This window comes from Pleurodeles waltl, chromosome 5, assembly GCF_031143425.1.
Source record: "Pleurodeles waltl isolate 20211129_DDA chromosome 5, aPleWal1.hap1.20221129, whole genome shotgun sequence".
NCBI classification, from domain to species: domain Eukaryota; kingdom Metazoa; phylum Chordata; class Amphibia; order Caudata; family Salamandridae; genus Pleurodeles; species Pleurodeles waltl.
This window is the reverse complement of record NC_090444.1, coordinates 144,021,142-144,048,158: the sequence shown is the minus strand read 5'-3', so window position 1 is coordinate 144,048,158 and position 27,017 is coordinate 144,021,142. Positions and strand designations below refer to the sequence as shown.

Genomic DNA, 27,017 nt, shown 5'->3' with positions numbered 1-27,017 from the left:
TCTGAGGGTATTTCCTGCAGTTCGCCATACTGCTCATCATTGGCGTAGTACGCCATTATAAAGTAGTTTAGAAGGAGGAGTTAGCGGGGGCAAAAAACCCTGAGCAGGTGATTAAAGAGTTCAGCCAAATCAGTTGAATTGTACACCGGTAAGATTTTTTGTGGAGGGAGTCACCTGCTACTTAAATAATTTTGAATTTAAATTTGTATAATTGGTATAAAAAACCAATGGTGCCCCCTGAGCCACGCTCTATTTAGTATTTTTGCAGCCCCTACGGGCGATTTCAGGCCGTTTTAATAGAAGATTATGCTCCTCCGTGTTCACGCGCTGAAAACTCGATCGGAAGGCTCCGAGTGGCTCTCTGCGCGTGCGCACGCATGGGCATGAAAAGAGGACTGAGTCCTCTTCGGACCGAGTGGAGCGCTCGTTCGGCGGCATGCTCCCACTCCACACCGGTCGCTAGGCAACAGTACACAACAGTTAATAGCGGAGCCGAAGCTCCGAAGCACATAGAAAAATAAACATTTGCTGATGCTGCGCGCGTTCGCTTAAATCAATAATCTAAAGACAAAAGCATTTGCGCGTGACTTAACTGGCTGCTGGAGCAGCAAAGAAAGAGGAAGGACTATAGCGTTTGTGCTATTTATGGACGGTTACTGAGCCGTGATTGGTGGTATAAGGCTCATGGGACTTGTAGTTTTTTAAGTTGTTACAATATTATTGGCTGCTGTGTTTGTCAGTAAAGTTTAAGAGAAGCATAATCCGAAGCCTCCGGTCCTGACATAGAATCACATCTTGCAGGTGGACGTGCGGCCCTTACATGACTGTCGCGCGTGACCCCTTGGTGTTATTTGCAGGAATGCACGCGGAAACATGCGGGTCTGTTTCTTGTTCTGGGGCCCCGCTTTGCTCCACCCCCTTCACTCACATCTCCCCGCACTCGCTGTAATTAACACGTTGGGGGCGTGTCCCCGCTGGACTGTAGTAATCACGTGGCCCTGTTTTGTTTTGTGCCTGAAGGCTGTTCCTGGTCACGTCTAGCCCGAATCAGAAAGGATGCCAGCCAAGATCTGGGGACTAGACGAACCAAAGGCTGTGGATGCTTCAAAAAGACCACACGTGATATGTAGAACTCATGTTGTCAAACGAGCGAGAAGCTGTAACAGAGAAATAATTCTCGGAGACCCCAGAAAGCGGTGTCCGCATGTTTCTGTGCTTTCTGCCGGTTCTCTGGGGGTACATCTGCTCTTGCTCCTGCCCAGATAGCATCGGCTTGTGCTCACATGCGAAATAGTTTGTCACGGTATGAAGCAGCGACTAATTATATAACGTTTGCTCGTGGCTTAATTCTGTTTTTTTATTTTTTATTATTATTTGTTTTAACTTTAGGCACAAACGTTCTCAGTGTCCATGATGATTATTACCAACACCAGTAACATTTGGGCTGCAGGAGTCCTCCCACCTCCCCTGCCAAACAAAGATAAAGGTTTCTCATATAGCACAAAACTATTTCTCGCTTTTTTGTGTGCGTCAATAACACCAGTGACTGGGGCAGATCTGTGTTATAACGGATAACCCAGACTCCTCTTTGTTACCCGTCGCCCTACTCGTGCTACCCTTGTCCCAGGGGTCAGGAGGCAGTGGCAGAACCGGAAGGCCAAAGGCACGATGGATTTTATTTGGTTTCAATGCTTGGCACTTCCGGTTGCCCCGCAGCAGGAAGTGGTAGGTTGTTGAAAGGGAAAGGACGGGGCAGTAGTCCAGACCTGTGATGTCGTCATAACGTTAAGTTATGCATTATGTCATCTCTACTACGCATGGCCTTTGGGGCAATCATCCCCATGGCGACAGTCAAGTAAATAACAAGCCTTGGCAAAGCCAGTAGTTCTGGCTGTGTTATAGACGACAGTACGTGTACACTGGTTGTTTTGTATCTATGGTTGTATGTGAGAATGCGTCAGTGGTTGTGCAGATAAGTGAATGCTTGGTTGGATGTATAGGTGAACGTATAAATGAATGGTTGAATGCATACAGGGATGGATGGATAGATAGTGAAAGGTTAAACTAGTTGGACATGCAGTTCCGACAATGGTATAAAAATGCCCAGAGTTAACATTATTCTGCCAATCCAAGCATTATACGAGGTTGGCCACCACCATGCCAAGAATACCCACATTGTGTAAAGAATTACTGCCACTATACCATTTAAAGCTAATAACGACGACGGTATGTTCATATTACCCACACTGTTTATATTTGCCCCATGATGGAGTAATATGTGCATGTTCATATTTGAAGGATCACTCAGTAATCCTGGTTACATTTACTGATTTGCTCCATCGCTCCCAATCTTTGTACGTGTTAATTGTTCAGTAATGAAAGGCATATGTTCATATATGCCCCGTCACTTTATAACCCTTCTTGCATGTTTGGATTTGCACGATCTCTATTTAATACTATATGCCAGTTTATATACCATAGGGCAGCAGAGTCCAGTCCTTCATAGATACCCAGACCTGCTTCATCACTCGGTAATGTTCGCCACATTTGCACCCTCACCATCTTGACTGCCTTCCCAGGTATACTTCATCATTGTGCTTTTGCTTATCTTCTGTGATGGGCCCGGGAGGTGGACTAGGACGGTGCTACCGTCTGTACATGATTTTATTCGCTGTGCATGATGGAGGATGCCAGCTAGTCATACACAACGCACTGCACCGGTTGGAGGGGGTTCGCGTGATGACAGTGGATGCTGCTCCACTCTCCCTCTTGGCAGGCCTGGTGTTGTTTTGGGGGCTATTGCTTCCTCAGAGGTGCACTCATCCATGCTAGTGAGGTCCTGTGGGCCTTTCCCTGTGGCTGCCCAGGACAGGATGTGTGTGTCTGAGGCGTGTGCACACTGGTTAGTTCCCTGTGAGTGAGCAGTCACTTCAGAGGCTTCTTCTTCGGAGACCCCATGACACCCAGGCACAGAGCTCCACTTTGCCAAACTTACTAACACTTGGGTGGTTGCCAAAGGAGCTGCCATGGTCTACTGTTGCAACTGGTGGTGGCCCTCAAGGAACAGTAACGTCCTCAGTGTAAAGTGAAACTATGTGTGCTTGGCAATGCACTATGAGTAGCTCTGTTCATTCACCCGCTCGGCTACTGGTCCGTGGGTCTGTGCCATCCTTTTATAATGTCGGAGTCCTGAGAGGCCACGTGATACTCGCAGACTGGGGAGACCAGAGCTCCTGCATGATGTGGTGGCCAAGCGGCTGTCTTCCTTAGCAGGCTCTTCGCAGAAGGGAAGAGGTATTGGGTGGATGGTCGTGCCCCGAGGCCCGTGGATCGTTGCTGCTTTCCTGCAGTCTGCTACTGGGATCCGAGTGTTCATTTGCACTCCGCCTCTCGTATCTTCTGCTGTTGTGGTCTGCAGGGAGTAAAGTTGACGGTAGGTTCCACTTGAATGGAGACACCGAGAGCTCATGTATGGATTGAGTGTGACCAGCATTGGTTGTGTGGTACCCGGGATGCTGTGAAGGTGGCCTGACAGTGAGCTGATGCCTCCAAAGCCTGTCATGTATATCCTGCTGTCTTATCCTCTTTTTCGTTGGCTCGGCATGCCGATCCACTCTGGGGGCATCTGAGCGCCAACTCTTTGCAGTGATACAAGCCCCCAAAGCACACGCCAATTACTTTAACTATTATACAGTTTGATTAAAAAATCCAAGCGTTCTTGAGATTCCTTCTTAAGTCCGGCCCGTTCTTTATTAACCGTGCCCACAGCAGCCATCACTTGTTTTGTCACTGAGGCGTTCACCCCACGACTTCATCAGGGCTGGAATAAATCTGTAGTGTAACTAACACATCCATACCGAAGCCCATTGTAGGAATATGACCCTGTGTGATAAACTTCAGGCCCAAATAACGGGCTAAAGAATCAAATGATGGTGGAAGCCCATGCGGGCTTTGTCAAACACTTGTATAAAAAGAGCAAAACGAGAGATATATAAAGAAAGGGCATCACACTCTATAGACATAGTAAAATGCATGCTATTCGTGTGTCACATGCCAGTTGCCTCTACATCAAGGAAAAAGTCTTAATGCAAAATGTAAAGTATAAACACCTAAAACGTGCACGACGAACACATATACCAGTACAAAAAAATCATGCTCTGTAAAATCACACACGAGTACCTTAGAAAGTCCAGGCACATATCTATGAAGAATAATAATAAATTATTGTTGTAATTTAATAGTGCCTGTGTTAAACACTTTTTGTATCCACCAAGCACCCTTAACATGCAAAATGTACTTCCATCACGTGTCTGAACAGCTGAAATGGAACAATGCTACAATAAGCCAACATCTTAACAGCTGTCACCCATTAAAGAAGTGCTATAGAGATTAAACAGAGGTTCATACCTCTAACCGGGACAATGTCCCACGCCTGGCTGTAAACCAGTATGCTTTATTTATTACAACCACGTATGTATGTAGATTCTCACCTCAAAATAAAGGAGCACAGCTCATCCGCTCCAATGAGTCTCTAAAATGAAACCTATAGACTCGAAAGCATTCTACACCATTATCAAAGTTCCCCACGTTGTCCCAAACTACTTGTATATGTGAACTGAGTCCGTACAAGTGGGTACATCCAACCGTGGAATGTTTAACCACTTATCACCAATCATCCACATCAGTCTGTCACTCATCACATGAAACAATACAACTGCAAAGGCGGTGCTAATATATCAGTTGCACCCATATTATGGGAATAATTCTACCTGTAATACTCCGCCAGTACAGGTAAACCCATTCCAAACCGGTTGACAGCCACATCCCGACAACTAACCCAAATAATTAGCGGGTGCTTGGGGACTTGTATCGTTGTTAGCCATCTAGGTTGGGGATGCAGGGTTGAAATCCCTCCCCTTTAAGCACTGCTAGTACATTGTGCTTGTGTCAACTGTTTGTGTATTGTGTAGGAGCGCTGGTTTTGTAATTCGCCCCCTCTGGGAACTTGAACCTTTTGCAATAGAAGTGCGCGTACCAACATCAGAACAGATAGCCTTGTGTCATCTAGCTCTGCTTCCTTTTGCCTTATTGGCATCCAGGTGTTGGCTGGCACAGTTGCTTGTAGCGTTCTTTCTAGTACTGCTGTCAGAAGGGTACCTACTCATGGGTATTTAGCTTTCTAGTGTTTGTTATCCACACAAATGTAGCCCATTTATGTCTCTCTTGATTGGTAAGATAGACTTCCTCACATTGACACCTTTCATACCGGGCTGGGGGAACTGACAGGCAGATCCTGCAATAAAGGTTAATTAAGCTGTGTTGAAGATGATACGAAGTAGGATAGATATCGATACATCAAAATGTCAGGAGTAGTGACATATGGAACCCCTTCACCTTGGCAGCATCATATAGTGACCTCATGTCCTTCCCTTAAACGTTGGATACATTCCGGTTTACTACTCAGGGGCTATAGTAAGCCATAAGAGTGTTAACAGGAAGTAAACATGCCTCTTCGAGTTACAGTTACGGTCTCTTCCTACCTCTTTCTTCATGACCAGGCGTAACCATGGCACCAGGGATGAAAACGGCAGTGCCCAGGGGTACCAATGAACAAACAGGTGTAGCAGATGCTTCTTCTCGCTACCAGTAATTAACATCCATTCAAATCGGATGGCCAGGTAGAACCTGAACTCATAGATGTGGAGAAGGATGGGGACCTCAAATGTATCTCACAACAGTAGGATCAATATGCTCACCCTGGCAAAGGAGGAACACACATTTGTAGAAGAGAGAGGCGCAGTGAAAGCCTGACTGACCTCACTTACCAGTATGTAGCTGAAATCCCTCAATCTGCATAGAACATGGGCGAGTTGAATTGTGCAAATGAATTGCTCTTTCTTCCTGGAGTTCAGCCAACACTGATGAAGCCAAGCGGCATCAGTGGGTCCAGAACATACTGTCTGCAATGATCTTTTCCGCCTAAATAGACGTGGTGTGTGAAGGCAAGATGAAGTACCGTAGGGCATCATCAGGCCTTCCGTAATAAGTGCAAAGGTATGTGGACAATGCCCTCTCACTAGGACACAGATGCAGACACCCTTGAGAGTTTGTTAATGCGTTACACTGGAAATTCTCAGACTCGTTTCTGAGTGTGTGTGTTTTTTTTTTTTTACTGCAAATAATGGAACGCTATTACCCTTAGGATTATGCCACATGATTGTGACCCTCACAGTGTTACTTTATGGGTTTATTAATAGGTGAAAGTTTACAAATTGATACTCCCTGACATTTGTTTATTGTGGTGAGGAGACTCTTCAGTGACTGTTGTGGGCTTTACTTGGGTCTGAGACTGGGATATAGTTTACAGTGTAAACGTTGTTACGCTCGAGGAGACATCTATGGATAAGTCTTTGAGCATATGTTTAGTAGTCCTAGAAGGGTTGGGACAAAGACTGAATTTAGACAGTACAAAACTCACCTCTATGATTGTAAATTTCCCCCCACTAATACTTTAGCACCTATAAGCCTAAGTAGCACGAGCCAAATATGGAAGGTCATTGCTGATGGCTCTAGACATGATGGCAATGCTACAGGAGTGCTTTTGGTCCCTATCAGTGCTGATCTCAATGGGGAGGTCATAGTGTATGTCAATGGGATGCCAAAGATACATTTCAAATTATTCTTCCTACTCCTTGAGGATGTCCCTATTTTCAAACATGACCCTGTATACTTTGGGATAAAACAAAGTGGACCTCTGGGACTGATACTTTTCTGTCGGTGGCCAAAGATTGGCCTTGAGAGCTTTCTTACTTTTTTACTATCTTGAGTCTCAATGCAATTACATTACGTTTTGTTGCATTACGTTTCTGTTGTAGCCAAGCCTAGGTCAACACTTTGAGCCTTTTGTACTGTGGCTGTGCAGCTTTAATTGCTGGTTGAACGTTTGTAATCGTGTTGGAATGTGATCTTGGTAATCTGCACCTCCTGCAGGGGGTTGTCAGTTGGATCCATATGACTTCCTTCCAAGGATGCTTCCTTGGAGGGTGGGGTGGCACAGACTGTGCCAGCTGCTTGTGGTGCAGAGTCAGAGCACCCACTGACAGTTCCTTTGCTTCTATGCTCACATCTGTAATTTAGCTGGAACACCTGCTTGAGAGTGTACTGGCGATGTGCGTGCTGGTGCCATCTGTATTACAGAAGAGGCCGCACAAGCATCTGCGGACCCTTTGTAATAGTGAAGCGTGCCTGTGGGTGCAAAAAGCAGGCACATGCCCATTGGACAGCGGGACCACTTCTGATAATACTCTCCCTGGTGCACTAAAAAACTGATGTGAGCTTTAGGGCCATGTGTACTAAAGCATTTTCCCATAGTCTCAGAATGAGTAAAACAATTTGATACGTCTGGCCCTCAGTTATTTATAAATGGCAGTTAACTTTGAAGGTGGCAGTATTGAGACAACTGTTTGTCTCTGGGTTTTATTAGGTCCAAGTGGAGGATAGAAGGCATGAAAGCAGTTCTGGAAGGCAAGTCAGTGAAAACCCATCTGCAGAATCAATAGCACAAGGCTCAGAACTCTGAAGGGTTCAGTAACTCATAATTACCGGTGTATTTTCTACCCAAACTGGAGTCCGGGCCACCCCTGCCACGCCACTAAAACCCATAGTTTTTGCTGCTGTGTTTAAACTGATCCAGAGACAATTTTGTGTCACTAGCTAGCCTCTTGTAATAAATAAAATCCTAAATAAGGCATGAATATATAAATAAATATATAGGATTTAGATAAGCACTCTTCGTCCATTGATACATTTTGCTTCGTCCACCACAGCCTGGGCCAGTAGGTCAGCTCATGGCAGCGATTCACTTTCTCGCACTTTGAGTGACTGCATTTTCATGTTCACTTCAGTGCCAGGGTTGGTTGGCCAACAGCTTATCTTGACGATGCTTTTTCCTTTCCGTTCTTTATCCATAATTTATTTCCCATCCTGGTTTCACAACGCAGCTGTCTACAAGTCCTTGCGTTACCAATTCTTTAAAATATGTATAGGGTGAAATTTGGCTCCACCCAGAGGACCTGCCTTTTTACCCAGTTGTAATATAATCTTTCTATCTGCGTATGTGGCATGGTACTGGAAACGGCGTATTTAGCGCTGAGATGCCCCGGGGGGGGGGGGGGGGGGGGGGGGGGGGGGAAAGGGTGAGTGTTGTGCTTGGTAAATGCCACTTCATTCATTCATTCAGTCTCTTACCTCATGCTATTGGCTGTTTGGTATGTTATTCCATTTCCTATGAAGTATTTGCTTTACAAAGCAGTATGGACAATTTTACATTTCAAAGCTACAGTGAATCATCGCACATTACATTCATAAGTGCATTTATTGCAGAACGCAACCTTTACAGTTGTTCTTTTCACCGTGGTGGAGTTTTTAAAATGGTTTAATCAGTGCTTGTTGTTCCATGTTTGTCTTCCACATTGTTCTTTACTCCCTGTACCTAACTTCGAGAGGCCTGTAAACCATAGTGGACCCCTAATGGGAGGAGATGGGCTCATCAGCATTATACATTTGATGTCAGGGTGAACCTCAGGGTGGAGGTGGTGGAAACCCGTGAACTCCTGTTATTTCCAGGCACTGGGGACCCTGGTAATGGTAATTTCGGAGTGGGACAATAACTAGAACCATAAAGGGCTCCTTCCGTTTTCTCCATCGGTCTCCTATCCATTGCCCTTCCTCTTTGATGTTTTCACATCAAAAAATAAACTTGGCCAGAGCCTATAAATCTGGCTTAATACGCTAACACATGCAAATAGTGGCATACACAAATGTGGCTCCCGTGTGTTAGCACATTAAAACCAGACCTATTAGCTTTGCCAATGCTTACTTTAGTCAGCCTTGCCTGCCTAAACTATAGCTTCTGGTTACAAGAGTTCAAAGCGCCAGTAGTAACTTCACTTTACGTCCATAAGGATCATATTTTCCTCTGATATACATTAAAACTAAAAGTGTCTATGCCTGTTTTTAATTCACTTGCCGGCTAAGAAGGCACCCGTGCTCTTCTAGTAAACTCTTATGCAATGGTTATTTATTTTTTTTAATTTACATTTTGCATTGCATGAATGTAGCTAAAGCGTTTAGGTGGTGGTGGCAAATTTTCTTTCCTTTCGCTTTTTCGTTTCGTTCCTTTTAATTGTATATCCGTTGCACCAGTTGGCGAGGCCAGACCTTTTGGCTTTGCGAGCGCTCGTTAAACCTCCCTCCGCCTTAGAATGACGTGTTACTCCTAAGCAGGGGCGCGCATTCAGTGCCTGAGCCGGGTCTCTCAAGCCGGTTAAGTGGTGTCTGTCTGAGGACGCGGGGTGGTCGCAGGATGTCTTACAGGTGGCGGAATATACACAAGAGCAGCGTCCGATGCGGATCTCCCGCTTGACGCTCCCCACCTGGAGCCCAAAACCCTTTCGGATCTTCCAAAGCAATCCACTAAACCCAACTTTTTCCACTCCTCGGTTTATGGGAAAGGTCGTGGTTTTCCATGTGCTCGAAGTCGCCAGAGAAACTAAGATTATCATAATAAAATAATGTTTTTCTTTTCGAGTTCATTGTTGAGTTTTGTGTTCACACATTGAGCCGAACCTTCTGGCACCGGAACGCTGTGATGAGCACCAGGCTCGTTTTTGACTCATTTTCCAGTGCTTAATTGTGGTGTGAATGTGCGATGTTTTCACAGAGCTCAGCATTTCTCTGGGAAAAGAGTCTAATGTTTGGGTTTCAGAAGATATGTACTCTGAGCATTAATAAACGGATGACATAAGCAGTTTTGACCGAGTTATACATGCAGGTCACATTCCCCAGAATTTACAATCTATACTTCATGAGATGTCATTGTATAACTAACGTATTGTTGTATCCAGACTTTATTGCCAATAGCTTTCCCTCCCTTATTTTTCCTCCTCCCATATCGAGCCGAGCTTTTAGGGGTGTAAATCACAAGGATTTTAAGTTGGTATTTTTTCTGCTTATTAAATCATTGTTTAGACTTTGATTGGCCTTTGTTCACAAGTATTTTCTGTTTCACGGCCTCCTCTTTCTATAGCCCATGTGACTCTTTTTGTGTGTTCTTTCCATCCTGCTTGTTTCTTCATTGTGTTCCCGTTAATTCATCCTTTGAATGATGTCTTTATATAGCACGGACCTAGTCACACGAGTGATGGAGCGTGTCTCAAAAATAAGAAACAAAGAGGAGGGGCATTAGTTCTTGAGTGGGAGTGGGAGCTGTAGCAATAATTCTAGATATGACACAGTCTAGATTGTTATGTCTAGGCATAAAAGGTGGATTTTGTGGCCTTTTGAAATGACAGAAGGAGGATCCATCTTCAGGTCAGGCGTTGGTTCTACTGTCTTGGTGCTTGGCATGAGAACGCTTTTTCATTGCTTTTGTCTTTTTGGGATCTTCAGTAGGAGACAAGCTTTGCCTTTAGTGTTCCTCTCGTTAAAGTTAATTCTGGTCTTACTGGGCAACCAGTGTAGCTCTTTGAATAATGCAAATGTACAATTACATTGATTTTGCTTGATCCAATAGACAGCGTATAATCAAATCCTCTCTATCATAGAACAACATTTATGTCTTCTGATCCTATGAGACAACTCACAGGTCCCCATAAAGCACGGTTCTGCAGCCTTCACTTTATAGACTTTTAATTTTTGTTTTTTAAAAGTTGTGTCTTTAGTTTTCTAGGATCAAAGGTGTTGTTTCTTTGAATTTTTGAATGAGGATAGCTTTTGGCCAAGAGAATATGGCGGGTAGGTTGGTATGAGGGGTTTCCTTTTCCTTATATTTGTCGAATGCCTGAGCGTGCATATTTCATTTCAGAGACTTCAGTGATAATATTCCCCATATGAAATAGTCAGAGCCTTGTAATCTCATTATCTAATTCAGTTGAAAACAGTTGGTTAAAAAAATAGATTTTTATCTTATTTTGCTAGTATGTGGTTTTGGGTGCTGGCTTTTCTAAACCACATGGCCATTCAATTGTTTTAACAATTAAAATTGCAGTTAAATAGCACTTCATACAGGTAGCACAACTACTATGAGTGAGACCTCGCACAGGAATGATTATGGACTTTGATTCTCTGCCTCAGTTGGATAAATGAACAAGCTCTGGCTAAGCCAATAGGTCTGATTTATTTTCATGTGCTAACACAGACAAGACACAATGTGGAATGTATTGAAGGCTCTCTTACCTTCAATACAGTCCTGTTTTTGTTTGCATTTCAAATACAGGGCCAGATGTATGAAGCCTTTTACTGGTTGCAAATGGCCCATTGGGCCGTTTGCGACCAGTAAAATGCTATTTGGCATGTACCAACCCTGTTTTGCAAGTCGGTAACCTACGACAGATTCGCAAAATTGGGTTTGGGACTCACTTTTAGGAAGGGGCGTGCCAAAGACATCCCTTCCTAATAGCGAGTCACACTGGTATGTAGGAATGTTTTGCGACCAGGGATGCGGTTGCAAAACATTAAAAGTTGCCACCAACTTCAAGTTGGTGGTAAGCCATTTGTAAACGGGAATGGGTCCCTAAGGGACCCCTTCCACTTTGTGAATGGGAGTGCAAACACTTTTTAAGAGCAGACAGTGGTCCCATTTACAAAAAAAAAGATTGCTTTATTGAAAAAGCAATCACCGAATGGTGGTCTGGTGACCCCAGTAGGCCACCATCCCTGTGATTGTGGCTATTCCCAAATGGGTCACAAATTGCTATCTGCCTCATGAATATTAAAGAAGCAGGTCTCTTGCAACCCATTTGGGACTCTCAAACTGTATTAAACACTCTGTTGTACATAGCAGTTTGCGATTTCCGAATAGCGAATCACAAAAATGTCCTATTAAGAAATCGCAAACCTAAAGCTACATACATCTAGCCCACAGAGACGTATAATTGTGAAGGAGTCCCTCTGCACTTCCTTCTAAGCACTCTAGTGGAGGTGGAAGGATACATGCAGAGTCTATAGCATTAGGGGAGAGATGGGTACGTTATTAGACTGAACCAAGAGATTATTGACAAAGTCTCAAACCAGTGGTTGATAGAGGCTGGCCGAGCAAAGCCCGTAGCTGCACAAGGCAGACCAGGAGCCCGCTCCATTTATATTGTAAGCAAAGTATCAGATTGACAGCTCTTCTGTCAAATTTTCGGAACTGAAAATGCCACTGCAGGCTTCACCTTTCCCAATGACTTCCTGAAGCCCGTGGAGGGAGCGACCTCCGAACGGGGCATATGTGGACTCACAAATAAAAATGCATTAACATAATAGAACTATCCTCCTTTGGAAGATGAATTTCTGCTTCTTGATTGAAAGATTAGATTACTTTGAGTGTCATTTAATTGAGTAGTGATAACACTGCAGGTTATAGCATTAGGTACAACAGAAGAGCTGTACAAAGTGCTAAATTAAAACAAGTCGACTTTTTGAACCATGTTCACCCCCAACTTATTCACTAGCTACTTCGTTCCTGTTGGAAACGAAAGATAGAAAATATTGCATTATTTTGTGTTCTTATAAATGTTTATTATCGCTTTTTGCAGAATACTGTAAAGGAATGATAATCAAATGTTCTAGAGGATCAGAAGTGGCAGCATGGTAACCCACTAGATTCCAGGCTAGCAAATGCAAAGCAAGAGGATTGGAGGTAGGTGGTTATGAGATGGCTGAAAAATAACTTTAATAACAGAATAAGTAAATGATTGCTTTCTTTAAATAAACGTTTTTGCAAGAAAATCTGAGCTAAGGAATATACCAGTATGTAAGCTGGATGCAAGGTTACATCAAATAAAATTAGAATGGTTGTTTTTAAGGTGAGTATTCCTTCCTTGCTCTCTTTTTCTTAAGCAGTGTCTGCCTTTTAAGTCGTACATGGCTACCAGTGCATCTTTGTTCAAATCAATCAATCAATATTTGTAAAGTGCGGCTACTCACCTGTGAGCTAACTTTGCACTATTTCACCGCTTGGAACTGGACGGACAACTTCAAGATATACAAAGTAAAGATCCTTTCAGTTTGAACAGCTTGAATCCTTTGATATGGACGATATTTGCATGGACTGCTCTGGGACCAACAAATGGAGAAATCAGAAGTAAGAGTGAATTTCCAGTGCTCTGCACTTTTTATCTAACCCTTCAAAATGTTCTAGTGAAACATATTTGAGTGTAACCACGTGGGTCATAAATGTGGATTCCACAAATCTGATTTTTTGCATAGACCCATCGACTAAGATATGCTGGGCAGTTTCCAACTGTCTACTATAGAATGTGGGTTGAGTAATTCAAGGAAGGAATACGGGTTGTATATTTTTGTGATGTTTGCTACTTTGTAGAGTGGAGCCAGATATTGTGAATCGTGAATGGGAGCATCTCCCCCACTGTCACAGTAAGATGGTAGCTTTTCTGAAACATTGGCAGGTAACATCTGACTTGCTGTGTATTCTCATTTGGAAACTAACAGAATGGAGGAGGCTGTCTCGTAAGGGAGAGAGACATGTTCATGCCTCTGTCTCAGTCTATCTTGATGCCCCTTAGATTTTTCCTAAGGTAAGAGCAGATGGCTTTCTCAGATGTTACAAAATAGTGTGACTGTTTTGTGGATGTGGCGTGGGCACTTCCAATCATACACAGGACCTCTGTGGCTTCCACAATCCCCTCTGTAGAGTACACATACTGACAATACTCTTAAGGGGAGATTTTTCTGTCTTCCATGCGTGAGGGACATGTCCACTAATCCAATTAACAGACATTCCAGAATTGCAAGAAGACATAATGGAATGTTTCACAACACTTGTGTAGAGCTGTGTTACCAGTGTTAGCGTAGCACTTCCACTGAGCTCGAGTGCACCACTAGAGTTGCACTTACAGGGAACAGTCCCTTCTATGCCTGGGATCAAATTAGTCTACCCACGTTGGAAAGCTAAACAAAATAGTCCTATTTTGCATGGGGCCACCTCTGTTCTCCTACTAAGTGGTATTTGCTATGTGCGTTTGTGCACAGTCTTCCTGGGTGTTGTGTAAGACCCGCTGGTTCATTTGAAGGATCTTCCTGTTAAAAGACTTAAGGGCCCGATTTAGAGTTGGCGGACAGTTACGCCATCACAAACGAGTCAGATATCCTATCCGTCTTAATATAAGTGCATTTTATGTGTGATGGAGTGTCCATCTGCCAAACCCTAAATCTGGCCCCGTGTTCTTCTTTGTGCTCAGAGGGCGTTCTGACTCGTTGCTTTATTATTATACATTTCTGAACGAACTCTTCCATTCTGTTGTACGTGCGACATCTGCAAACAACTCCTCGAAAGAAGAACAGTCAAGCTAACATTTTCCACTCTCCAGCTGCTCAGATTTGATCTCATTGTTGCAGTAAGGTCAGCATAACCACTAGGTTTGTTTATAGAAAATGGCTTTTCGCAAAGTAACCTGCTTTTACGTAATAACTTGGTCTGTTTTTTTTTTAAATGTTACTATTTTGGAAGCTCACTGCTACGGAAGTCATAGTTCCTGGCATTGCCCCTCCTCCTTGAGTCACCCCTGCGATGCTTCCAACACTTTTCTAATTTCCAGAACTATAGACTGTCGCACACCCATCAAAATACTCAGTGACGTTTCAAATCTTAATTTATGTTTAAATGCAGTTCGATTCTAAGTTGGCTAAACACAAAGGTGCTCAGAACTGACGCGAGCTCCTTCACCTCCCCACAAGGACATCTAGTGGTTCCTTCTTTGACTGCAACAACCAGTAGCCCAGCCCTTCACTAAAGGGACATCCCATGCAGCAGCATTTTTATCTGGATACTTCATGGTGAACAGAACTGAGCAGGCGTGGAAAAAAGGAAAGAGGAGAAGCTAGGGTGTGGTCAGTTGGATTATTAATGATTCCGATTTTATTTAGTCGCAACTCCTGAATTTGAAAAGTCCTGCTAAGAGCAGGTCTAAAGTTTGGTTTTCAGTAGCTATCTGAATTGTTTATGATTGGATTTGGATCTCAGATGAGCTTTGTTCTGTGGCATAGGCAGGGCCACTGGAATTATGTGATTGTGCGACCGTGGCATTTTACGCATAAATATAAATTTGCCACATAGTCCATCGTCTGCCGCATAACCTGTAGATTTTTAACCCCTTCGCTGCCAGGCCTCCCCCCCTCACCCCCCTGTGCTGAGCCTTTTTTTGGCTATTTGGAGCAGTTCGCACTTAGGCCCTCATAACTTTTTGTTCACATAAGCTATGCACGCCAAAGTTGCGTCCTTTTTTTTCCCCAACATCCTAGGGATTCTAGAGGTACCAAGACTTTGTGAGTTCCCCTGAAGGAGACCAATAAATTAGCCCAAATACAGCAAAATGTTCGTTTTTAAAAAAAAAAATGGGAAAAAGGGATGCAGAAGAAGGCTCGTGTTTTTTTCCCCTGAAAATGGCATCAACAAAGGGTTTGCGGAGGTAAAATCACCATCTTCCCAGCTTTCAGGAACAGGCAGACTTGAATTACAAAACCCAATTTTTCAACCCAATTTTGACATTTTACTGGGACATAACCCATTTTTACTATTTTTTGTGCTTTTAGTCTCCTTCCAGTTAGTGACCGAAATGGGTGAGAAACCAATGCTGGATACCGGACAGCTAAACATTTCTGAAAAGTAGACAAAATTCTGAATTCAGCAAGGGGTCATTTGTGTAGATCCTACAAGTGTTTCCTACAGAAAATAACAGCTGAAATAAAAGAATATTGAAATTGAGGTGAAAAAAAACCCAGCCATTTTTCAGCACGTTTTACTCTGTAACTTTTTCCTGCAATGTCAGATTTTTTAAAGCAATATACCGTTGCGTCAGCTGGACTCTTCTGGTTGTGGGATATATTGGGCTTGTAGGTTCATCAAGAACCCTAGGTACCCAGACCCAATAAATCAGCTGCACTTTGCAATGGGTTTTCATTCTATACCGGGTATACAGCAATTCATTTGCTGAAATATAAAAAGTGAAAAGTAGGTATCAAGAAAACCTTTGTATTTCCAAAATGGCCACAAGATAAGGTGTTGAGAAGCAGTGGTTATTTGCACATCTCTGAATTCCGGGGTGCCCATACTACCATGTGAATTACAGGGCATTTCTCAAATAGACGTCTTTTTTACACACTCTTACATTTGGAAGGAAAAAATGTAGAGAAAGACAAGGGGCAATAACACTTGTTTTGCTGTTCTGTGTTCCCCCATGTCTCCCGATAAAAATGGTACCTCACTTGCGTGGGTAGGCCTAGCGCCTGCGACCGGAACTGCCCCAAAACACAACGTGGACACATCACATTTTCACAAAGACAACAGAGCTGTTTTTTGCAAAGTGGCTAGCTGTAGAATTTGGCCTCTAGCTCAGCTGGCACCTAGGGAAACCTAGCAAACCTGCGCAGTTTTGAAAACTAGACACCTTGGGGAATCCTAGATGGGGTGACTTGTCGGGCTCTGACCAGGTTCTGTTACCCAGAATCCTTTGCAAACCTCAAAATTTGGCTTAAAAAATACTTTTTCCTCTAATTTCGGTGTCAGAAAGTTCTGAAATCAGAGAGGAGCCACAAATATCTTTCCACCCAGCGTTCCCCCAAGTCTCCCGATAAAAATGGTACCTCACTTGTGGGGGTAGGCCTAGTGCCCGTGACAGGAAAAGCCCCAAAACACAACGTGGACACATCACATTTTCACAAAGAAAACAGAGCCGTTTTTTGCAAAGTGCCTAGCTGTGGATTTTGGCCTCTAGCTCAGCCGGCACCTAGGGGAAACCTAGTAAACCTGTGCAGTTTTGAAAACTAGACACCTAGGGGTATCCAAGATGGGGTGACTTGTGGGGCTCTGACCAGGTTCGGTTACCCAGAATCCTTTGCAAACCTCAAAATTTGGCGCAAAAAAACCTTTTTCCTCTCATTTCGGTGACAAAGTTCTGGAATCAGAGAGGAGCCACAAATTTCCTTCCACCCAGCGTTCCCCCAAGTCTCCCGATAAAAATGGTACCTCACTTTTGTGGGTGGGCCTATTCCCCGCGAAAGGAAATTCCCCAAAACACTATCTGGACACATCAAAATTATCAAATACAAAACTACCTGTTTTTGCGGGGGGGGCACCTGCGTTTTTGGTCCTGGGCTCAGCAGCCTTCTGGGGAAACCTACCAAACCCGGACATTTCTGAAAACTAGACACCCGAGGGAGTCCAGTGAGGTGTGACTTGCGTGGATCCCCCAATGTTTTCTAACACAGAATCCTCAGCAAATGTCAAATTTAGCTAAAATATCAAATTTTCCCCACATTTCTGTGTGGGATCGCCACACTGGGACAAATTCCATACCACCTAATGTTCCCCTCAGTCTCCCGGTAAAAATGATACCTCATTTGTGTAGGTGGGCCAAGTGCTTGTGAAAGGGAAGAGCCAAAAACATGTCGATATTGAGGGGGAACAAAAGGGGGTCCAAAAGGGGAGTTTGCAAAAAAACATTTTTAGGCTGACAAGTGCAGCAGAATTTTTATCGGTATAGATGAGACAATGCTGGGTGGTAGGAATTTTGTGGATTCCTGCAGATTCTGGAAGGTTCCATAACAAAAACGTGGGAAAAAAGTGTGATTTCCAGCAAAGTTGGAGGTTTGCAGGGCATTGTGGGTACAAAAATGGTGCAGGGTGCATGTGAAACACCACCCTGGAATCACCGAGATGTTTAGTTTTCAGATGTGTCTAGGTCTTGTGGATTTTTCTACATGGCAGCGTCCTGAAGTCCAAAAAGTGCAGCCCTCAACATTCCAAGTGGGGCGATTTTGAGAGTTAGCCAAGCTCTCCTCGCCCAAATGTAAAACCAAAACCCAAAATAATCAGATGTCTTCTTGCTTGCTGTGGGATAAGATGTTTTAGAGTGCGCGGGAGAGCTGCAAGACTGTTTCCCCCTTCAGTTGGGGTGGGGGCATAACCAGGCCCATACTGGTTGGTAGCCACCACACCAATATTTTGTGTTTTTTTTTTTTTTTAATTCCCTGGCATCTAGTACACTTTCTGCCCCCCCAGGGTTAATTGCCCCATCTGCCCACTGGTGGGCAGAACAACTTTGGTCCCATTTATTTGGGGTGGGGGTATAGCCATACCCCCATCCTCTTATTTTGGAAAAAAAAAAAAACTTCCCTGGTCTCTGGTGGGCTTTCTGCCCCCCCGCCCCCCCCTTTGGGGGCAGATGGGCCTTTCGAAAATAGGCCCATTTGCCCCCAAGGGGGGCAGATATGGCCAACAGTAATGTGCCGCCATGGGGAGCGACCCTTACCCAAGGGGCTGCCCCCTTAAAGAAAACACACGCATACACACACACCAATCCCTGGTGCCTAAGTTGTTTCTGCCCCCATGGGGGTCAGATTTGCCTAACAAAAATCAGCCGATCTGCCCCCAAGGGGGGGCAGAAATGGTCTAAATACAATTTGCTCCCCACCTCTAAAAAAAAAAAAAAAAAAAAAAAAACCCAACAAAAAAAAACAACATTTTTTTTTATCCCTGGCGCCTAGAGGTTTCTGCCACCCCTGGGGGCAGATCAGCCTAATAACAATAAACCGATCTGCCCCTGGGGGGGCAGAAATGGCCTAAATAAATTTGACCCCCACCCCCGTGGAGCGACCCTTGCCTAAGGGTTCGCTCCCCTTGCATGAAATTGGCGCAAACAAAAAGATTGGCTAGTGGTTTCTGCCCCCAAGCTGAGCTTCCTGCGTGATGGGGAAGTGGCCGCCTCTGATGAGGTCAGTGCGCAAATGTGTGCTGATGTCATCAGACGTCACTGGGGGGGGGGGTCAGGGGTGGAAGGGGAAGGGCTTCCCCTTCCATCCCTGCCTTCGGGGGTGGGAGGGCGCTTCCTCTGAGCTCAGTGCCAAGGACATAATGGTTACGTCCTTGGCACATGAGCACTGTGCCGGTGGACGTAACCATTACGTCCCCGGCACAGAAGGGGTTAACAAAGAAAATTGTTTTTTGCTCAAATGGTTCAAAAGTTACTACAAATGCATCGACACACATTGCTGCGCATTAGAAGGCCCTTTCAAAAGCTGGACTAGTCACCTTTTTGCTGCTATAGGTGAGTGTAAACTGGTACTAATGAGATGCAACTAATGCCCATACAGTGCTACCAAGTTTAAAAATGACGAAATAATGAAGTAATACTAATACAAAATGTGGCGTATTTTGCCGCATAATTAGCCTTTTCTTGTCACATAATTTACTCAACTCTGCCACATAATTTAGGCCTCTATTGATGCATAATTCCAATGGCCCTGGGAATATGTCCTTGAATTCCCAGAGATTTGCCCTATGTTTCACCCTCTTAAAGGAATCCTTAGTTAAACAGATTGGTGAATGCTGACCGGGAGTTTCTGCAGCATGTCCACTGAGTTGCTGGTTTCTTTGGGTCTTTGCTTGAATACGTTTTGCATGCAGCGGAGATGGCCTTTACTTTAACCCTTTCGTGTTAGTGCACGCTTCTTGCTTGCCGGACTCTGTGTGCAGTAAAGGGCTTGGAACCCACCTGTTGCTCTTCATTTGTTGGCTTGCGTGACCCACTTTTTACAGCCTTATAGTTCGTCATTGCAGGCCAGGCATAATTTCCGTTCCTCCCTATGGAGCAGGGACCAAGCACTGATTGATTCAACTAACCATGCCCGTCCGCTGCTCCTGATGTGCTCGAGGTACTAGTTTGTTCCTTTTTAATTTCTAGTGCCCTGCAAACATAAGTCTTGTGACTGGCAAAAACGTGCCCAGCAGCAGGACAAACAAAATTGCAAAGTTTTTTGTTTGTTTTATAGCTAACTTTCTTTTATTTTGCCAAGTTTTCTTTTCTCTCTTTCCACTCACGTTTTCTATTGTTTTTGTGCTTCTCAAAAGATGGCGAATATCTTGTTTGAAATATTGGAAAGTGACATTGTTTCTTTTTATGTGTATATCTGAAATCATGCTTTAACACATAATCGTGCAGTACACCCCAATCCAATCCACTCCACTCCAGTCTTCACCACTTCAATCCGTCCCACTTTACCCCCACATTAATCCAATCCACCCCACTTTAATCCAAACCACTCACGCCAGTCCTGCCAACCCACCCCAGTCTCATCTGCCCGCTTAAATTTGCCCCACTCGAATTCAAAACAATCGGCACCACTCCAAAACAGTCTTCCCCACTCCAATCTAAAAAAATCTGCCCCACTCAGTCTGCCCCAATCCAAAATAATATGCCCATCGCCAATCCAAAACGATGTGCCCCATTGCAACCTGCTGCACTTTAATCCAAAACAATCCGCCCTACTCTAGTCCAAAACAATCTGCCTCACTGCAATCTAAAACAATTTGCCCAATTACAACCCAAAAGTCTGCCCCACTCCAGCCCACCTCACTCCAATCTGCCCTACTTTAATCCTAAAACAGTCTGCCCCAATCAATCCAAAACAATCTGTCCCACTCAAATCTGCCCCACTCCAATACAAAAACATCTGCCCCACTCCAAGCCGCCCCACTCCGATCCAAAATATTCCCGCTCCAGTCCAATCCACCTCATCCTAGTTCACCCCACTGCAATCCACCCCACCCCACACCAAACTACCCCACTACAATCCTTCTGGGTGCAATCTGCTCCAAACCAAAACAATCTGCCCCACTTGAGTCTGCCCCATTTCAAAATAATAAGTCCCACTCCAATCAGCCCCACTCCAATCCAAAACAATCTTCTCCAATCCATTCCAAAAAATCTACTCCAGTCCAGTCCAAGACAATCCATTTCAATCTGCCTCAGTCCAATCTGCCCTACTTTAATCCAAAACAGCATACCTCAGTCCAAAACAAGCTGCTCAAATCCAGTCCACGTCACCTCACTGCAATCAAGTCCACCCCACTCCAGTCCACACCACTCCAGTCCAATCCACCCGAGTCCAATCTACCCCACTCCAACACCTCACCCAATCCAATCCACCCCAACCCACTCCAGTCCGATCCACCCCACTCCAGTCCGATCCACCCCACTCCAGTCCGATCCACCCCACTCCCATCCGATCCACCTCAGTCAAGTCTACTGCTACCCAATCCACCTCATGCCAATCCACCCAAATCACACCAGACAATTCCCACTCCAATACAATCCACTTTAATCCACCCCAATCCAATCCACTTTAATCCACTCTACTATAGTCCAATCCACCCCACTCCAAACCACCTTTCTCTACTCCACTTCAATCCAGTCCACCAATCTCCTAACCAGTCCTCTTCAAATTAATCCATCCCTCTCCAGTCCACCCTGCACCAATCCAATCGATCCCAATCCCCACTCCACTCTACCATAATGAACCCAAATCCACTCCACCCTAATCCACCCATTCCACCCCACTCAATCGAATCCACCTCACACCTATCCAATCCACATCACGCATATCCAATCCACCTCATGCTAATCCAGTCCTCCCCACCCCACCCCAGTCCAGGCCACTGCATTCCAATCCAATCCATCTAGCTTATGCTACTCCCGTCCACTCCACTAGTTCAGTCCATCCCACTCCAATCAGTCCACCCTACCACACTTCAATCCATCCCACCTTGAGGCAGTCCACCGCATTCCAATCCAACACACTCAATCCAATCCACCCCACCTCATTTCAATCCACCCCAATCCAATCCACCCTTCTGTCCCAGTCCACCCCATTTTATCCCAGTCCACCCAATCCAGCCCACCCCAATTCACCCCACCTTGCTGCAGTCCAGTCCACCCCACTGCAGACCAGTCCAACCCGCTCCAGTCCAATCCACTCCAGTGAATCCAATCCAGTCCACCCCACTTCACTCCAGTCAGCCCCACTCCAGTCCAATCGGCCCTGCTCCAGTCCAATTCACTCCAGTCCAGTGAATCCATACCACCCCACTCAAGTCCAGTTTATTCTACCCCACCCCAGCCAAACCACCCCACTCCAGTCCACCCCACTCCAATTCAGTGAATCCAATTCCCCCCATTCTAATCCAGTCCAACAAATCTACTCCAATCCAATGTAATCCACCACACTCCAATCCACCCCATCCCTATCACTCCAATCCAAACCACGCACCCCATTCCCAATCACCTCTCCCAATTTCAATCCACCCCACTCTTCCCCATCCAATCCACCACACTGTACTGCAATCCACCTCACTACTTCAACCCACTCCACCCTATTCCACCCCACTCCACATCACTCTGCCACTGAACTTTATTCCCCTCTTCAACACTCTACTGCTCCTACTCCACTCAGACATTAAAAAAAATCCACTGTACGACACTACACCCCCACGCCACTTGACACTCAACCCCGCTAACATTTAGCCATGCTCAACAGCAGCCACACTGGTGTACAACATGGCAAAACACATTGCCAAAGCCAATAGCTCTTGCGTAGGGGAGACCCATTGGCTTTACCAATGCTCGTTGGTCTAGTAGAGCTATTTCCTCTCCTGTTTTTTCGACCAGTTGAGATGTGGGTTCGTAGTTGGAACAAATGTCTGTTTTTCATAAGAGAGTGGCAGGTTCAATTGCACAGCCCCCACCTAATGGGTGACACAGATTTCTGAGAATGTGCGAAATCCATGGTGGCTTTTCGTTGTTTATTGACTTTTCCTTCTCTCCTGTCAGTGTTTCATCCCATGTTACCAGGTGTTTGCAATTGGCAAATAAATTGATTTCCAGTTTACCTAATTTGGTTTCGATTCTCCCAGGAGGTTACTAACCCAGAATAGTATCCATTTGTATGTTCTCCCCAACAAGATGTAGGAGATGGAGGCAGGCTGTTATAAAATGCTGTGCGTCAATGCAGATATCAAAGTACTGAGAGATGAATTCTGTACCAGAAGCAATTCGTATTGGCTGGGAATTAATTATGGGCTACAATCGTCTAGGGGACGTTAGTAATATCCAATTCTGATGGATACAACTACCTGTGGATTCCTCACCTAATGAATACTCCCATGGCGCCAGCATTCGACGGAAATCTTCTTACTAGCCTCTGCACGTCGACGAGGACGTCACTCTAGCCCACGCGACGCCGTCTGACGTCATACAGGCAATAAGAGGTCCTCGACGACGTGCGGACGTCAGTTCCCTTTTTTCCGTGCATTCGAAACGGTTATCTTCGAGGGAGCAACTGTTACTTTTGTGGTTACAGTGTATTTTTGCTGCGTAGTCTTTCGCTGTGGTAATAATGTCGCAGAGAAAGTCTGGATTTAAGCCTTGTCGTGAGTGTGGAGGCAAGATGTCGGTGACGGATCCTCATTCCGATTGCCTTTGGTGTTTGAGCTCCGACCACGACGTCTCGACTTGTGATTCATGCCAGCACATGAATCCAAAGGCCCTCAAAGAACGTGAGGCGAAGCTGTTTATGGCAAAATCGAAGGAGAAGCATCACAAGAAGTCTTCTTCTCCAAGACATCGGCGTCATCGAGACTCCCGGCGCCGTAGAGAATCTCGGCGTCATTCGAAGGAGACTCGTTCCAGGTCTTCGGATCGGCGCCGAAGGACATGGGAGATCAGTCCCACGGTTACGCCGCATCCTTCGACGCCGTTGCCCTCTCCGGCGTCTCCAACTTCACCTGGACAGGCGTCGGTGATTGAGGTATTGGAGCCTCAGGTGTTTTCTCCGGCGCAGACGTCGAGGTCGGGGTCGCCTCCGAGACAGGCACCTCAGTATCCGGCTTTTCCCACCCCTGGAGCCGATAGTTCCGCATTCTTGAATGCGATGTATGCCATCTTCCAACAGATGGCTCCAGGGGGTGCTCCGGCTGGGCCTTTGGCCTTTTCTTTGGGTGATCCTGCGCCTCTTGGGCCGGCACCCTTTATGCCCTTTCTCCCTTTTGGGAACGTGGGCTCGGCGCCAGTGTCGGCGCTGGTGGCCGCTCCGGTGGCGTCAGAAGGATTGGCCCCGGGGATTTCCATCCCGTCGACGTCGGGATTTCGGCCTGTGACTCCGGTGGGTCCATCTGCTTCAGCTGCTCTTTCGTAGGCGCCGAAGTTACCTGTGGCGCCGGACGCGGCGTTGGTGGCTTCTGAAGATCGGCGGCGATCTTCGACTTCGGCGGAGGCATTGTCGACTCCGCCTATTGAACAACGACTTCATTCGAGGAGACGTGCTCTCCGTGTATTAGAAGAGCAGGAGTACCAACGAGCCATGGAGGAAGGAGAGCTAGAGGACTCGGGTGATGGGCTGCGTGGACTGGAGTCGGCCAGTGGGCTGGACACTTCCCCTGAGTGGGATCTTTCGTCCCCGGGGGAATATACTGAGGAGGCTGCTTCTTTTCATGCAGTGGTACGGAAGGCAGCTAGTTTTTTGGACCTGCCTTTGCCGGTGGTGGAGGCTAAACAAAACCTTTTAACAGAGGTGCTACATCCGGCCTCAGCTGCGGCGGAGCCTCTGTTGCCATTTAATGACGCTCTGCTGGATCCGGTGTTAGAGGTGTGGAAGAGGCCGGCATCTTCCCCAGCAGTTCACAGAGCCGTGGCCAGGAGGTATCGGGCGGCTCCGACTGACCCTGGTTTTCTATCTAGGCACCCTACGCCGGAGAGCTTGGTGGTGCAGGCCTCCTGTTCATCCAAGTCAGTGCCTGGTTCTTTCCCGACGGTGCCTGGGGACAGAGATTCAAAGAAACTACTGGCGCAGTCCAAGAAGATTTTTTCATCCTGCAGTCTGGCGTTAAAAGCCACCAATGCAACCTGTATCCTGGGGAGGTATATTCATGCTCTGATGGATGACATTTCCTCATCATTTACAGAGCTTCCCCAGGGTCTTTTGGATCTTGTTTCAAATGCCCAGGCTGCTGCGACCCAGATTATCCAGACGGGACTGGATACCACCGACTCGGTAGCCAGAGCAATGGGCACAACTGTGGTGGCAAGGAGACAGGCCTGGCTCCGTAACTCGGGCTTTTCTGCAGATGTACAGTCCACATTGTTGGATCTCCCGTTTGATGGGGACAAACTGTTTGGAGCCAAGGCTGATTCGGCCTTGGAACGTTTTAAGGAAAGCAGGGCCACGGCTAAGTCGTTAGGGCTCCAAGCTCCTTCTTCCACAGCCTCTTCCAGATTTTTCAGGAGGTTTCGTGGATTTGGGCGTGGCTCTTCCTCCTCTTCCTTTCGGGGAAGATATCAGCAACCTGCCTCTTCCCATCCCTATAGATCTTTCAGGGGGAGAGGTAGGGTCCGCACCAGAGGAGCCTCTCAGCAGCACTCTGCCTCTTCCTCATACTCTGGCGGGGTGCAGCAGGGGAAGCAGCCTTAGGCTTCCACCATTTCCCACTCACTCCTCTCCTGTAGGGGGAAGATTACAGCATTTTCTCACCAAATGGAAGACTGTTACAACGGACACTTGGGTTCTCAGTATTGTGGGAAAAGGCTACACCCTTCCCTTTCTGGAGTTCCCGCCCCTCATCCCGCCCCGCCCTTCTTATTGTTCAGAAGAACACCTCCTGTTGCTAGAACAGGAGGTACAAGCCCTCCTTTCCAAGGGCGCGGTGGAGTTGGTCCCAGAGCAGGAAAGGGGTCGAGGATGTTACTCAAGGTATTTCCTGATTCCCAAGAAGGATGGTCGTTTGAGACCAATTCTGGACCTGAGGATCTTGAATTGGTTCCTCAAGCAGGAAAAGTTCAAGATGCTGACCCTAGCACAGGTGCTTTTGGCGTTGAACAAGGAAGACTGGATGGTGTCTGTCGACTTGCAGGATGCTTACTTTCATATCCCGATACTCAAGTCACACAGGAAGTATCTCCGGTTTGTGGTGGGATCGCAACACTATCAGTTTGCGGTCCTTCCGTTTGGTCTTACTTCAGCACCTCGAGTCTTCACGAAGGTGATGTCGGTGGTTGCGGCAGAACTCAGAAGGAAGGGGATAGCAGTATTCCCTTACTTGGACGACTGGTTGATCAAAGCCAAGTCCCCGGAGCTTGTGTCGCATCATCTGCAGTCAACAACCCAGTTGTTGTTCGACCTGGGTTTTTCGGTGAACGAGCCCAAATCTCACCTAGAGCCCTCTCAGCGCCTCCTGTTCATAGGGGCAGTACTGGATACAACATTGGGTCGGGCCTTTCCTCCGCCTCAGCGATTTCAAGATATTCAGGATTTGGTTCCAATGTTTCAAAATGGAGCGGTAGTTCCAGTCCTCAAGGTCCTTCGTCTGCTCGGTCTGTTTGCCTCCTGCATTCTGTTGGTCACGCATGCTCGCTGGCACATGAGGGCTCTTCAGTGGTGCCTCCGAAGGCAGTGGTCTCAACACAAAGGGGATCTAGAGGGTACTGTCAAGATCTCCAGAGATGCTGCGGTGGATTTGAAGTGGTGGATTGCAAGCAACAATCTTTCACAAGGAAAGCCGTTCCAGCAGTCGCCACCAGTGGCCACAGTCATAACGGATGCTTCCACTCTAGGGTGGGGAGCTCATCTGGGGGATCTGGAGATCAAAGGTCTTTGGTCTCCAGAGGAACAGATGTTTCACATCAATCTGTTAGAGTTACGGGCTGTACGTCTGGCTCTCAAGGCCTTCCTCCCTTCCCTTCGTGGTCAGTCGGTACAGGTCCTAACGGACAATACTACCACGATGTGGTACATAAACAAGCAGGGAGGAGTGGGGTCGTACCTTCTCTGCAGAGAAGCTCTTCGACTATGGTCCTGGGCAAAGGACCATCAGATTTGCTTGATAGCAAACCATCTGGCCGGAGTCTTGAACGTGCGTTCGGACAGTCTCAGTCGCCATTTCTCGGCAGACCACGAGTGGCGTCTCCATCCAGATCAAGTCCGTTTAATCTTCCAGAGGTGGGGGTTTCCTCGGGTAGATCTGTTTGCCACTCGAGAGAACGCGCATTGTCCGTTGTTCTGCAGCCTCCAGTATCCGATGCAGGGAGCGTTGGGGGACGCGTTTCAAATATCCTGGTGCGGCCAGTTGCTTTACGCGTTTCCTCCCATACCCTTGATTCCTCGAGTATTGAGGAAGATTCGCCAGGACC

General features: G+C 46.2%; 1 protein-coding gene across 4 annotated transcripts in view; it reads left to right on the top strand.

The window, feature by feature from the left end:
- Positions 1-27,017, top strand: part of LCLAT1 (lysocardiolipin acyltransferase 1) — a 591,785-nt gene that overhangs the window by 105,583 nt on the left and 459,185 nt on the right. For all 4 annotated transcript variants that reach the window (XM_069233815.1, XM_069233812.1, XM_069233813.1 and 1 more), the window contains one exon: positions 12,579-12,682. The gene's annotated coding sequence lies outside the window, so the exon portion shown is untranslated. The remainder of the gene's footprint in view (positions 1-12,578; positions 12,683-27,017) is intronic.